This window comes from Henckelia pumila, chromosome 4 (genome assembly GCF_033568475.1).
Source record: "Henckelia pumila isolate YLH828 chromosome 4, ASM3356847v2, whole genome shotgun sequence".
Taxonomy (NCBI): Eukaryota; Viridiplantae; Streptophyta; class Magnoliopsida; order Lamiales; family Gesneriaceae; genus Henckelia; species Henckelia pumila.
The window spans coordinates 2042891-2054523 of NC_133123.1; positions in this window are offsets into that span (position 1 = coordinate 2042891).

An 11633-nucleotide genomic window follows, 5' to 3' on the forward strand; every position below is an offset into this window, starting at 1 on the left:
AATAAAGATAATTAGAGTTAGTATCTTAAAAGTTACTCATTGTTTCTAATTAAATCTTATTTTAACAAAATTTTATTAAATTAATGAAATATATATTTAAATAAATATGAATAAAATATTATATATCATACTGTAGTCTAACAATCTCATCATACTATATTATAAAAACCGCAATTCATATAAGCAATTTAATGAACACTAAAAATAGATAACAAATAAACATTGGAGAAAATGTAGAAGTAAAACAATGACATATTGTATTTAACTATGTTAACTTTCAGTTTTCAATGTCATTTTAATATACATAATTTTTTATTATATATAATATAATATGTTTGTGAATAAATTGTAAAACCACAATTCGACGTGTGACACGAAAATAATTGGGTAAAAAAGCTGTCACATAGGCTTGGTGATATCTGAAATCTTATTGTATAAGTTGAGAAAGGGATTGAAGGTTCTAGGTCCATGTATAACGACCAAGAATATATTGTGAAAAAATATTAAAGTTCTATTCAGGCAAAAAGATCTAGAACTTTATGGACAAAACTTGAACATTCTAGGTTCATGTGTAATGACCTAAAAAATTGTGGAAAATGTTGGGTCTAGAAGCTTCCATGACATTCTAGCAAGATGTGAAGACTTTGGAAAAGATTCTATTCTACAACACATGTAAATATGTAAGATAATCTAGAATAGTTTATGGTGTAGAATAGTGTAGCATACACTAGAAAGATCTAGATGTTTAGAACTTGTATATATAGAGATACAAGATGAAACAAAAAGTTAAATATGCAATGATGTTCAAAAAAGGATAAATGAAAAAATATATATTTTGGCTGCATGCACACATTTTGTATGTTATTTTCTAATATACATTTTAATTTTAAAAATTCTTAAAAACCAAAGATCAGCTTAAAAAATTTATCAAAATGATAATAAGTAAATAAAACACGATAAACATAACAATAAAAAATGTACATTTTTTTTCACGATCACAATAAAAGAACTAATATTTATTTAATTTCAATATATTTATGTTTCCATCAAATATGTGTTTTAAATCAGATACATACAAAAAAAACATTAATCGAATTTATTTTCAAAATTTATATAAATTAATGATCATTCACGTGCAAAGCACGTACTTCATACTATCAGTAAAATACAGAATCTAACTACAATAATTATAACAGTAATTCTAAGTATCTCCGAGATGAAGATGATAATGCTACGTGCATGATTTTTTCAAGTTTATTCCACGCTCTTAATCCACTCCAAGAAAGGCCCTCATGCGAACCAAAAGTGATAATTTTCTCTAGTCTGTCATCCTTGGTCTCAGTAGCTATGAGTTTAGATATTTGACCCGTGCAAATGTCCATCCAAGGCCAGGTACGGTGTGCCGCGGAGACAAGGTGTGAGGAGTAGCCTTTGGGGGCTGCAAGCAATATATTGTAACTAGGATTCCGTGACTTGTACAGACAAGTGGAGAACTTTTTGTCTCCTGAAATAAGCATGTACGTGACAGGGGTGGGTTTACAACGCACCATTGGGACATATTCAAAATATTGTTCAAGTCAATGTCATTTTTACCTAAAGCAATTAGAAATTTATGAACAACTTCGAAAAAAAAAACAAAACAAAAACTATATTTCAACCCATTCATCCCATCTCAAAACACTCTGTCTAAACAAAATATTAATTTTCATTTATATATTTACCACTTAATTTTGACCACGACGATATCGGTCCTATCTAGTGACTGTCGAGTGTCAGGGGTATCATTTCCACATTTCCATAAGCGGAGAATGTGAGAGGACCAAAGATCCTCAACTTATTCAGTACAACTACTATGTTGTTTGCAATTAACCCAGCATCTGCAGAAGGGATAATCTTGCAATTCTCGTAATCCCACGAGACAGAAATAAGATCTCGACTGTTTACCTCAAAATAAATTTTCGGATTAGCAGACAGAAGTGTAGCCTTCAAACCCAATTTTAGACTATGACAAACATCTCCATCCTTGGATTTCAAACCAATCTTAGGACTAGGAGACAGACCTTTCTTGACAACCATTTTGGATCGTGGACTAGGAGACAAACCTTTCTTGAGAACCATTTTTCATCGTGAGCAAGAGCGCAAGAACGAGAGCATGAGGGCGGGTGAAAGCAACGGTGAAATCAACAAAATGAAGAGGGGTAGCCCATTAATAACGTGTGTTTGCAATAAGAATGTTAAGATGGGATCCCAACGTGCAAATTAGGGATGGCAATTTTCTCATCGGGTTCAGGTACCCGAGGGGAATACCCGAATCGGTCGGGTTCGAGGGAGAATATTCGGGTATGGGTTTAGGTTTTGGGAATTTAAAAAATCCCCGCAACATATTGGGGGGGGGGGGTATGGAGATGTTATCCCCATCCCCGAACCTGCCCCGATGATGATGATGATAATAATATTTTTTTTCATGTAACTAGACATTTAAAATATTAATATTAATTTATGTAAATTTTGTTATTTATTTTGATAAATTTAGAAGAAAAAAAAATATATTCTGAATCTAACTACAATCATTATAACAGTGATTCTAAGTATCTCCGAGATGAAGATGACAATGCTACGTGCAGGATTTTCTTAAGTTTATTCTTTATCTTCCATGCTCTTAATCCACTCCAAGAAAGGCTCCTGCGAACCAAAAGTGAGAATTTTCTCCAGTCTATCATCCTTGGTCTCGGTAGCTACGAGTTTAGATATTTGCCCCGTGCTAATGTCCTTCCAAGGCCAGCTACGGTGTGCCTCGGAGACAAGGTGGGAGGAGTAGCCTTCGGGGGCTGCAAGCAGTATATTGCAACCAAGATTCCGTGACTTGTACAAATAAGTGAAGAAGTTTTTGTCTCCTGAAATAAGCATGTACGTGACAGAGGTGTGTTTCCAACGCACCATTGGGACATATTCAGAATCATGTTCAAGTCATTGTCATTTTTACCTAAGGCAAATAAAAATTTATGAACAACTTTGGCAAAAACAAAACAAAATAGAAACTATATTCCAACCCATCCATCCCATCTCAAAACACTTTGTCTAAACAAAACAGTAATTTTCATATATAGTGTAATGTTGACCACGTTGATACCGGTCCTATCTAGTGACTGTTGAGTGTCAGTGGTATCATTTCCTCATTTCCATAAGCGGAGAATGTGAGAGGACCAGATATCCTCAACTTATTCTGTCACGCCCCAGGCCCAGGCCCGTGCCTACGCGACTGCACAATGGGCCCCTATGGCAACTACTTCGTATTCGTTCTCGCTTTACGAAAATGATTAACTCAAGTTGCTATAGAAGTCCATTGTAGCCCATTTTAAATTCATTTTAAATCCTTGATTTTTCCCATGTGGGATAGGGGTTTCACAATCACCCCTCCTTCAGAACGCGACGTCCTCGTCGCGACCTGACCTCTCGATCCACCAGCACCGGGAATCTAGAGGTGGCTCCTACGGGTTCAAGAGGTGGCTCTCGTCATGTAGCACTTTGCCCCGCATGTTCAAGAGGTGGCTCCCACGCACGTAGCACTTTGTCCCGCATAGCACTTATTTCTCGGGGTCTGCCGGCTGGTGACCGTCTCTGATACCGTTTTGTCATGCCCCGGGCCCATGCCCGCGCCTGTGCGACTGCACAATGGGCCCCTATAGCAACTACTTCGTTTTCGTCCTCGCTTTACGAAAATGATTAACCTAAGTTGCTATAGAAGTCTATTGTAGCTCATTTTAAATCCATTTTAAATCCTTGATTTTTCCCATGTGGGATAGGGGTTTCACATATTCAGTACAACTACTATGTTGTTTCCAATTAACCCAACATATGCGGAAGAGATAATCTTGCAATTCTCGTAATCCCACCAGACAGAAATAGGATCTCCATTGTTTGCCTCAAAATCAATTTTCGGATTAGCAAAGAGAAGTGTAACCTTCAACCCCAATTTCAAACTAGGACAGACACCTCCATCCTTGGATTTCAAACCAATCTTAGGACTAGGAGACATACCTTTCTTGACAACCATTTTGGATCGTGGACTAGGAGACAAACCTTTCTTGAGAACCATTTTTCATCGTGAGCAAGAGCGCAAGAACGAGAGCATGAGGGCGGGTGAGAGCAATGGTGAAATCAACAAAATGAAGAGGGGTAGCCCGTTAAAAACGTGTGTCTGCAATAAGAATATGAAGATGGGATCCCAACGTGCAAATTAGGGATGACAATTTTCCCAGCGGGTTCAGGTCCCCGAGGGGAATACCCGAATCGGGACGGGTTCGAGAGAGAATATTCGGGTATGGGTTTGGGTTATGGGAATTTAAAAAATCATCGCAAAATATTGCCGGCGGGGGGGGGGGGGGGGGGGGTATGGAGATGTTATTCCAACCCCCGAACCCGCCCCGATGATGATGATGATGATAATAATATTTTTTTCATGTAACTAGACATTTAAAATATTAATATTAATTTATGAAAATTTTGTTATTTATTTTGATAAATTTAGAAAAAAATATATATATTCTGAATCTAACTGCAATCATTATAACAGTGATTCTAAGTATCTCCGAGATGAAGATGGCAATGCTACGTGCATGATTTTCTCAAGTTTATTATTTATCTTCCACGCTCTTAACCCACTCCAAGAAAGGCTGTTGCGAACCAAAAGTGAGAATTTTCTCCAGTCTGTCATCCTTGGTCTCGGTAGCTATGAGTTTAGATATTTGCCCCATGCAAATGTCCTTCCAAGGCCAGCTACGGTGTGCCGTGGAGACAAGATGGGAGGAGTAGCCTTCGGGGGCTGCAAGCAGTATATTGTAACAAAGATTTCGTGACTTGTACAGACAAGTGAAGAAGTTTTTGTCTCATGAAATAAGCATGTAGGTGACAGGGGTGTGTTTCCAACGCACCATTGGGACATATTCAGAATCATGTTCAAGTCAATGTCATTTTTACCTAAGACAAATAGAAATTTATGAACAACTTCGGAAAAAAAAAAACAAAACATAAACTATATTCCAACCCATCAATCCATCTCAAAACAATTTGTCTAAACAAAACAATAATTTTCATATATATACTTACCACTTGTAATGTTGACCACGATGATACCGGTCCTATCTAGTGACCGTCGAGGGTCAGTGGTATCATTTCCTCATTTCTATAAGCGAAGAATGTGAGAGGACCAGAGATCCTCAACTTATTCAGTACAACTACTATGTTGTTTTCAATTAACCCAGCATATGCGAAAGGGATAATCTTGCAATTCTCGTAATCCCACCAGACAGAAATAGGATTTCCATTGTTTGGCTCAAAATCAATTTTCGGATTAGCAGAAATAAGAGTAACCTTCAACCCCAATTTCAGACTAGGACAGACACCTCCATCCTTGGATTTCAAACCAATCTTAGGACTAGGAGACAGACCTTTCTTGACAACCATTTTGCATCCTGAGCGAGATCGCGAGAACGAAAGCGTGAGGGACGGTGAGAGCATGAGAGCAACGGTAAAATCAACAAAATGAATAGGGATAGCGCGTTAAGAACGTATGTTTGCAATAAGAATGTGAAGATGAGATCCCAACGTGAAAATTAGAGATGACAATTTTCTCAGCGGGTTCAGGTCCCCGAGGAGAAAACCCAAAACGGGGCGAGTTCGAGGAAGAATATTCGGATATGGGTTTGGGTTCGGGGAATTTAAAAAATCCCCGCAACATATTGGAGCGAGCATGGAGATGCTTTTCCCCATCCCCGAACCCGCCCCGATGATGATGATAAGTGTACAAATATTTTATTTATCAATTTTTTTTAAATTTAAAATTTTATAAATATTAAAATTAAAAGATTATTATTCTTTAATTTTATATATTTTTTATGTATCGAATTTTTTTTCATGTAACTAGACATATAAAATATTAATATTAATCTATGTATATTTTGTTATTTATTTTGATAAATTTAGGGAAAAAAAATATTCTGAATCTAACTAAAATCTTTATAACTGTGATTCAATGATGTGTGCAGGATTTTCTCAAGTTTATTCTTTATCTTCCACGCTCTTAATCCACACCAAGAAAGGCTCCTGCGAACCAAAAGTGAGAATTTTCTCCAGTCTGTCATCCTTGGTCTCGGTAGTTATGTGTTTAAATATTTGCCTCGTGCAAATGTCCCTACAAAGCCAGGTACGGTGTGCTGCGGAGACAAGGTGGGAGGAGTAGCCTTCGGGGGCTGTAAGCAGTGGCGGATCTACTGTAGGACGAAGGTGGGCCACGACCTCCCCGAATTTTTTTGAAAAATTAAGTAGCATATATAGCGTATAATTTTTATGTTTTAGATATATTTATATTTTTGTCCCCAATAAAACAACATTAATGTGTTTGGTCCATTGATAGGGCCTCCCAAGTTCCACCTAATCTATCTATAGAAGGGGAATGTCGATCCTACAGAGGGGGTATTACCCCCTCTGTGTTTTCTTGGCCATGATTGGTCAATTTTTATGTGGGGCCCACAATTTTTATGTGGGCCCCACATAAAAATTGGATGTGGCCCAATCATGGCCAAGGAAAATGCAGAGGAGGGGGGACATTACTCCCTCTGGGTCGAAATTTCCCTATAGAAGCTCGAGTTCGATTCTTCGCGACCACCCATGAAGACCTTTTTTTTTATTATTATTCTTTTATTACTCATTTTATTTAAAAAATTTTATCATTTTTTGTTTATAAAATTAATATTTTATTTAAAACCCTATTATAATTTTTATTTTTTCGATTATTTGAAAAATTAAAATATTTTATTTTTAAAAACTCGTGAATTTTTTTTTTAATTTTTTAAAATTCTTATTTTATTTGTCATCAATGTATATTACTTTGTTCTATTTTTAATATGTTTGAAGTTAGTTTAAGATTTGAGATTTTGGAGTTTTTGGTAGTCAATAATTTCATTATTTTTTAAAATCAAGAATAATAAATTTTTGGTTTTTCTTAACATAAAAATTAGCTCAGTGCGTGATTGATAATTTTTCATTTAGTCACGTGACTTCTGTTAATCTTTTGTTCTTTTTTGTTTTGTATTATGATTAATTTTATTTTTTTATTGACTTCTTCATTGATGATCTTGTTTTGCTTGCAAGTTGCAATGTTTTTTCTGAATGAAAATTTACTCATCGACTTGCACAAAAAACAAACTCATATCCACTTGTATCTCCAAAATTATATATATATTATAAAATTTATGCATTATAATACTTTATGCGTTCTTATTTGAATTAATATTTTAGCATGTTATTTTTAAGATCGAATCATTTTTTAAATACGTTATTATTTTGAGACTGTATATTTTATAATTTCGAGTTGCATGTAAAAAGAAGTTCAGGCGTTCCTGGTATCATTTTGTTCAACGAGATTTTAAACAAGTTTTGAGTCATATGATTTTTGACTCGTTGATTGAACTTAATTTTATATGTGATATCTTATACCTACGAACACAACACATCTTTTAGAAAATCAAAAAATTATTCCGCATTTCATATTTTCATAAGCATCAATCAAATATACGAGACATCACAATATTTATTTTTTTATTGTATTCTTATTATTGAAAGTTATATATAAACATATAATATTTATTTTTGTCATTGTGTATACTGACACGACCCCTCCTAATATAGCATCCTGGATCCGCCCCTGGCTGTAAGAAGTATATTGTAACCAAGATTCTGTGACTTGTATAGACAAATGGAGAAGTTTTTGTCTCCTAAAATAAGCATGTACGTGACAGAGGTGATTTTCCAACGCACATTGGGACATATTCAGAATCATGTTCAAGTCAATGTCATTTTTACCTAAGGCAAATATAAATTTATGAACAACTTCGAAAAAAAAACAAAACAGAAACTATATTCCAACCCATCCATCCCATCTCAAAATACTCTGTCTAAACAAAACAATAATTTTCATATAAATATTTACCACTTGTAATGTTGACCACGACGATACCGGTCCTATCTAGTGACTGTCGAGTGTCACGGGTATCATTTCCTCATTTCCATAAACGGAGAATGTGATAGGACCAGAGATCATCAACTTATTCAGTACAACTACTATGTTGTTTGCAATTAACCCAACATCTGCGGAAGGGATAATCTTGCAATTCTCGTAATCCCATTAGATAGAAATAGGATCTCCATTGTTTGCTTAAAAATAAATTTTCGGATTAGCTGACAGAAGTGTAGCCTTCAAACCCAATTATAGACTAGGACATACACCTCCATCCTTGGATTTCAAACCAATATTAGGACTAGGAGACCGACTTTTCTTGACAACCATTTTGGATTTTAGACTAGGAGACATACTTTTCTTGAGAACCATTTTGGATCGTGAGCTAGAGCGCGAGAACGAGAGCGTGAGCTAGGGTGAGAGCGTGAGAGCAACGGTAAAATCAACAAAATGAAGAGGGGTAGCCCGTTAAGAACGTGTGTCTCAAATAAGAATGTGAAGATGGGATCCCAACGTGCAAATTCAGAATGACAAATTTTCCCGTGGGTTCAGGTCCCCAAGGTGAAAACCCGAAACAGGACGGGTTCGAGAGAGAATATTCAGGTATGGGTTTGGGTTCGGGGAATTTAAAAAATCCCCGCAACATATTGGGATGGGTATGGAGATGCTATCCCCATCCCCGAACCCGCTCCGATGATGATGATGATGATGATAATAATAATAATAATAATAATAATAATAATAATAATAATAATAATAATAATAATAATAATAATAATAATAATAATAATAATAATAATAATAATAATAATCGTAAAAATATTTTATTTATCAAATTTTATTAAATTTAAAATTTTATAAATATAAAAACTAAAAGTATTATTATTCTTTTATTATATATATTTTTTGTGTATCAAATTTTTTTCATGTAACTAGACATATAAAATTTTAATATTAATCTATGTATATTTTGCTATTTATTTTGATAAATTTAGAAAAATATATTCTTAATAAATTTTGATATATAGTATTTTATTTAAAATATTTTGATTAATTTTGAAAGTTAATATTATAATAAAAAAATTTTACCAAAAATATTTTTTGTATTTTATCATAAAATTGAATAATATTTTTTTATTCTTATATAATAAAGTTTACTAATATCATATATATATTTTTTATAATGAAGTTTATTAATAATTAATAATATATATATATATTCCTGAGTATGGGGACGAGGATGATGATTTAGTCCCCGCGGAAATGAGGATGGAGAATCCCCGATAAAAAATTATGGAGATGGAGAAGAGGATGTGGACGAGTTTTGAATTTGAGGACGGGGATGGGGAAGACATCCCCAACCCGTCCCATTGTCATCCCTAGTACAAATAAAGAACACATGTTCACAAAAAATAAAAATGTTACCTCAAATAATATGTTTGTTTTAAACAAGCTTCTATCCTTTACATTGTGATTAATTAGTTAATAATGTTAAAATCCTTAGATGGTCTTAGTTTTTAAATTACTTTTATAATAATTCATAAAAATGGATAAATTAATTATTTATTATAATTATAATAAACTCACAAACATTTTTTGTTTTAAATTTTATGTATAAAAAATAATATTATTTTAATTTATTTAATAATACTTAGCAATAATTTGATAATAAAATCAATTTATAAAACTTCCTATAAAATTTCATTCACTAAAATAAACATCCTTAAATAGAAAGATAAAGTTGTCCAAGATAAACGGAACAAATATATCTCAAATTAACTCATGTGATGCACATACAAAGTGTGCATGATTTAGCAACCTTTGGAGGTATGTTTCGTTTCATTATTCTGGTCTCCTTCTCCATTTACAAGCTTTTCACACTTTTTTTCCAGGAAAAAGTATATTACTTTATTTCACATCTTCTAATACAGTCATTACATGTGGTTTTAAATTTTTATTGTTTCCTAAACATTCAAATACCAAGCACACCCTAATCCAACAAGAATAATTTTTAAACCATCCTGGAAAAAATTATATATATACATATATGATTTGGCATCACCAACACCTTGTCCCATAAATTTTACAAAAACTGTGAAAATGAATCCAAAGATAGCCTACAGTTTCTTACTTCATTTGAGGTCTCCATGTATTATTATTTTGATGCAAATAGGTCATTCCCTTGGAGACGTCGATTGCTACATTGAGTAAATTAAAGCTGGAAGCTTGAACACACCCTTTTGTTTGTGCTGGAAATCATAAACACTCCCCCGTGCATAAACTAGATTTGAAACATGCAATGTGAGAAAAAAAGTCAGTCGAAGTTCCTCGAATCTTGAAAGAAAAAGAAGAAAAGAAGAAAAGTGCATAAAAAACGTTGGCCAATTATCGATCATAACAAGAAAGATTGGAGGTCTTGTACATGCACATATAAATTGTTCTACATTTTTGTGCCACACTTTCCTGATCATAGCAAAAGACATAAAGAAACTTGAATACAATTTCCTGAATAACAATATATAACATCTTGGTGTTGAATATATAGCAAAAAGACATAAATAAACTAGTTCTTTGACTAGTTTGTTCGGTACAAGAAATTAGTATGTATTTACATCAATTCATTAATATGTGTATTTTGGAGAATATTTAATAGAATAGCATTACAAATAAATTATCGGGCTTTTGGCCCAATTTTTGACAAGTTCAAACGAATAAGGGTTAACAATTTTATCCAATCCATAAGCCCAGCTCACAATTCTTAATAGTGATGGGCCAATCCATAAAACTTGTATTTGCTATTCATTTTTTTAATCTTTTTATTATGAACGACAAACATGATCGATTCGATTAAAAATATATAAAAAATAAAAAGAACATAAAGGGTTGGTACGTTGGTATTGTCAATCCCTTTATTTGTTTGTTCTTTAGTATATATGTAATTACCAAAATGTCATTTAATTTTGTCCATTGATAACTAATTATTTACGAAAATGTCACTTTTACTATTTTTTTTGTCTTTCTATGTATATTTATTTACAATAATGTCATTTTTTTATTTCACTATTTATTATTTATTATTTTATTTTATTTTCAGTTAAAAAAATGAACAATACGCAACATGTGCGTCCGAGTACTAGTATATATTAAGATTGTGAATAATAGAGACAAATTTTGAAATGTCAACTAAATTTGGTGTGTCATTATAGAAATTTCCAAACCACCCCTATAGTTTATCAAAATTATCAAAATACCCAATGTTTTATAAAAATTGCAAGATACCCCATGGTTTACAAAAAACATTCAAATACCCATATTAATTACAAAACATCCATATATAAGTAAGTATAGATACAAATTGACCCAACTTCGTATTTTGTTTTGTGTAAGTACGCAACGCGTGAAACATGCCGCTAGTATTTTATTAAAGTTGTTGGGTTGATATGTTGGTATGACCAGTTCTTTTATTTTTATCATTTAATATATATATTTAATTATCAAAATACCATTTTATTTTTGTCCAATAATAACTACTAATTTAGGAAAATATCACTTTTATAAAATTAATTTATTCATATACAAAAAAAACACTTGTTAAAATTATTCTCTACTTATATTTTTG